The sequence below is a fragment of the Schistocerca piceifrons genome, chromosome 1 (assembly GCF_021461385.2).
Source record: "Schistocerca piceifrons isolate TAMUIC-IGC-003096 chromosome 1, iqSchPice1.1, whole genome shotgun sequence".
Classification (NCBI taxonomy): Eukaryota; Metazoa; Arthropoda; class Insecta; order Orthoptera; family Acrididae; genus Schistocerca; species Schistocerca piceifrons.
Genome location: NC_060138.1, coordinates 533,605,621 through 533,610,528, shown reverse-complemented (window position 1 = coordinate 533,610,528; position 4,908 = coordinate 533,605,621). Strand labels below are relative to the sequence as shown.

Sequence of the window (4,908 nt, the reverse complement as noted above, 5' to 3'; positions counted from 1 at the left end):
GTAAGGTAAATGATATTGATGATAAGGTTTATATGTATCGACGTAAAAGGTATTATTGATGTATTAAGATTATGTGATGCTGATGATTATTGGAGTTTGGGTGGATAAGAGGTAAAATAAGTGAGGAGCATATTTTTTGTTTTGTTTTGTTGGTTTATATGGAACAAGGAGGATGAAGATGGCAGACTAGAACACTCAAGTGGAAGGAAGATTGTCTGCACACACACTTTGTTAAATCAATAAGCAGTATATACTTTCTTTTGGAGAGAGGAAGTATTTGCATATCTTGGCACACTGACAGTTGTTCAGCAACCGTAAATTTTGATTTGGCTTGGCATACATTGGTCTAACAAACTACACTCCTGGAAATTGAAATAAGAACACCGTGAATTCATTGTCCCAGGAAGGGGAAACTTTATTGACACATTCCTGGGGTCAGATACATCACATGATCACACTGACAGAACCACAGGTACATAGACACAGGCAACAGAGCATGCACAATGTCGGCACTAGTACAGTGTATATCCACCTTTCGCAGCAATGCAGGCTGCTATTCTCCCGTGGAGACGATCGTAGAGATGCTGGATGTAGTCCTGTGGAACGGCTTGCCATGCCATTTCCACCTGGCGCCTCAGTTGGACCAGCGTTCGTGCTGGACGTGCAGACCGCGTGAGACGACGCTTCATCCAGTCCCAAACATGCTCACTGGGGGACAGATCCGGAGATCTTGCTGGCCAGGGTAGTTGACTTACACCTTCAAGAGCACGTTGGGTGGCACGGGATACATGCGGACGTGCATTGTCCTGTTGGAACAGCAAGTTCCCTTGCCGGTCTAGGAATGGTAGAACGATGGGTTCGATGACGGTTTGGATGTACCGTGCACTATTCAGTGTCCCCTCGACGATCACCAGTGGTGTACGGCCAGTGTAGGAGATCGCTCCCCACACCATGATGCCGGGTGTTGGCCCTGTGTGCCTCGGTCGTATGCAGTCCTGATTGTGGCGCTCACCTGCACGGCGCCAAACACGCATACGACCATCATTGGCACCAAGGCAGAAGCGACTCTCATCGCTGAAGACGACACGTCTCCATTCGTCCCTCCATTCACGCCTGTCGCGGCACCACTGGAGGTGGGCTGCACGATGTTGGGGCGTGAGCGGAAGACGGCCTAACGGTGTGCAGGACCGTAGCCCAGCTTCATGGAGACGGTTGCGAATGGTCCTCGCCGATACCCCAGGAGCAACAGTGTCCCTAATTTGCTGGGAAGTGGCGGTGCGGTCCCCTACGGCACTGCGTAGGATCCTGCGGTCTTGGCGTGCATCCGTGCGTCGCTGCGGTCCGGTCCCAGGTCGACGGGCACGTGCACCTTCCGCCGACCACTGGCGACAACATCGATGTACTGTGGAGACCTCACGCCCCACGTGTTGAGCAATTCGGCGGTACGTCCACCCGGCCTCCCGCATGCCCACTATACGCCCTCGCTCAAAGTCCGTCAACTGCACATACGGTTCACGTCCACGCTGTCGCGGCATGCTACCAGTGTTAAAGACTGCGATGGAGCTCCGTATGCCACGGCAAACTGGCTGACACTGACGGCGGCGGTGCACAAATGCTGCGCAGCTAGCGCCATTCGACGGCCAACACCGCGGTTCCTGGTGTGTCCGCTGTGCCGTGCGTGTGATCATTGCTTGTACAGCCCTCTCGCAGTGTCCGGAGCAAGTATGGTGGGTCTGACACACCGGTGTCAATGTGTTCTTTTTTCCATTTCCAGGAGTGTATTACTGACTGTTATACACTGTTACCACTACTACTTTATACACATGTTGAACATCAAATTTTGACAGAATTGCATTTACACAATTAACACAATTCAATTACACGGTAGTACTTAATTTGTGGATGAAAGATGAGTGAGTGTGTTTTGTGTGTTTTCCTTTCCAAATCCCAAATAATTGCTACCGACCTACCTCCTAAATATTATTTTACTTGTTTGTTGTGGCTTGCACTGACACCCATAAATATTATAGGTTTACTGATATTTGTGTATTTGTAATAATTAATACGACAATTATCTGACATCATTTGTGTGTTTATTATAATTTGTATGTTTAGTGTAAGAGCATTGATAATAATTTTGTAAAAGCAATTGTGTGTGCATTCAAACTGTTGTTCGTGCTTATACATATTAACATCGGTGGGTGCCACTTGAAAATGTTTAATTTCTGGTAATGAACGCTGATGAACTGTTTAATTAGTGATAGTGAATATTATGGACTGTTACCTGTACTTGTTCAACATTGATGGGTGCCACTTGGAAATTTTTAATTTCTGCTAATGAACTCTGATGAACTGTTTAATTATTGACAGTGAATATTATGGACTGTTACCAACACTTGTTCAACATTGATAGGTGCCACTTGGAAATGTTTAATTACTGCTGATGAACTCTGATGAAATGTTTCACTATTGATAGTGAATATTATGGACTGTTACCTGCACCCGTTCAACATTGCTGGGTGCCACTGTTGGAACTGCTTCTACTGAAATAATGTTACTTGTTGCTGTCTGTACCTGTTCAACATTACTGGGTGCCACTGATGGAACTGCTTCTACTGAAATGATGTCACTTGTTACTGTCTGCACCTGCTCAACGTTACTGGGTGCAACTGATGGAACTGCTTCTACTGAAATGATGTCACTTGTTGCTGTTTGCATCTGCTCAACATTGTTGGGTGGCACTGATGGAACTGCTTCTACTGAGATGATGTACTTGGCGCCTGCTCGCCATTGCTGGGTGCCACTGTTGGAACTGTTTAAATACAGCTGATGAAATGTTATGAGACTGCTATTTGCACCTGTTGACCATTGCTGGGTGCTACTGTTGGAACTGTCAACTACTCTGAGGAGTGCTACTTGTTTATTGAACTATTGAAAAGATTTTACGTGAATATTTGCATAAACTGATTTTTTGTGTATTTACTGTTTATGAAATGTTATGAGACTCTTACCTGCACCTATTCGTCATTGCTGGTGCCATTGATTGAATAATACTTGTGTAAACTATTATGTAAAATCACATGTATGCAAGCATTTGTATTCCTTGCTGTATTTAATACATTGGGTTATTGAAGGGTCAGTGCAAAGCCAAAATTTATTTAGTTATGTGATATTTACTTATTAACATCATCTTTTATTTTTGACTGTATTTTTTTTACGAATTTGGTGGAATTTTCACCACCAATGCTGGCAAAAATACGATCAAATTTTAGCCCGTGGAAGAGGGGCATATGAAAGGTGACGACACTGAGTCACAGCGCCAGAGATTGCGCCAAAGAGTATTATTCTGCCGTCTTCACTGGCGCAGTAGTTGTTCAGAGAATGTTTAGGGCAGTGGTAGTTCAGAGGTTGCCGTGGGAAGTGCTTGTTGAGGGGATGTCGAGAGCAGTACTAGTTGAGAGCATGTCGTGTGCAGTTATTGTTCTGCTGGGCGAGAGAGTAGATGCTGTTTGGTTGGTGTAATGTATATATGGAAGATGTTGCAATGATCACAGTGTATTTTTCGTCAATATATGAAGGTAACAAAAAAAAATTTAATTCAAATCTCCTAAATAATGATGCATCTTGGTCACAAGTTCAGTCAAAAAAGCATTTGGCTCGTGTTCATGTATTAGACTTGTAATTCTGGTTTCTATGTGCAATTATAGTATTTGTGGTTTTTCAAGTAGTTCATTGTAAATGGTGTTTTAAATTTCTTGTCGTATTGAGGAAGAACCGTGCCAGATACACGTACGTTGAACCACACTACCACACACAGAACAGTTACACTTGTGCTTTGTTGTTTCGTAGCTTTTATAGTTGCAGGGGACTTAATTAATCAATTGTGTTAACGGAAATTTCCTTTCATTCTTTATTGTTATTTTATGCAGTCAGATTGCGTACTAATACTAGTCAGGGCCAACCGGTTACGAGACTTCGTAACCGGACACACAGCTACTAAAATTACTTTTATTGTATATATTTTTTTAATTAAGCTCCCATGCAACAGTTGTTAAGGAGTGTTATATGGATACACACATACGTCTTTGTGCTTATTGAAGATATATGTTTTTAATAACAAAGAATTGAAATTTCTGCAACAAGGTGAGTACAGATATTCCTTTTTTGGAAAATCTCTCAGAACGAAATTAATGTACTTTTCAGAAACTTTGGTATAACATTATAACAAATATCTGTGGAACGGAATATTAATATCTTCTTCAGGTAGATTTTTACTGCCCTCCTAATTTCTGCAAAAAAAATTTACCAAATCTTAGGGTTTTTCTCTTACATAAATTCCTTACTATTATCTCCTCCTCCCAAACAGACCATGAAAGCCCAACGGTACCGACCGGCCGCCGTGTCACCCTCAGCCCACAGGCGTCACTGGATGCGGATATAGAGGGGAATGTGGTCAGCACACCGTTCTGCCGGCCGTATGTCAGTTTCCGAGACCGGAGCCGCTACCTCTCAATCAAGTAGCTCCTCAGTTTGCCTCACAAGGGCTGAGTGCACCCCGCTTGCCAACAGCGCTCGGCAGACCGGATGGTCACCCATCCAAGTGCTAGCCCAGCCCGACAGTGCTTAACCTCGGTGATCTGTTGAGAACCAGTGTTACCACTGCGGCAAGGCCGTTGACCCTTAATATTATAATAAATGAAAATCCCTTCCACAGAATCTTTCAGTATAGTTTTGACTAATTGCATGCTGGATTTAAGTACTACAATGTCAGTGATTTGTGAGGAAAAGATACATAACGTTGCCAAAATGTAAGTCAGAGGAATCCTGAATCAAATATTTGACTGTTTATATTAGATCTTTGTTTGTCTGCGTGAACTACTGCAAACCGTATGCACTCTCCCCTTCATC

At 43.5% G+C, this 4,908-nt stretch overlaps 1 pseudogene; it reads right to left on the bottom strand.

Annotated features, from left to right (window-relative positions):
- Positions 1-4,560: 4,560 nt before the first annotated feature.
- Positions 4,561-4,678, bottom strand: LOC124718333 (annotated as a pseudogene).
- Between the last annotated feature and the right edge of the window lie 230 nt (positions 4,679-4,908).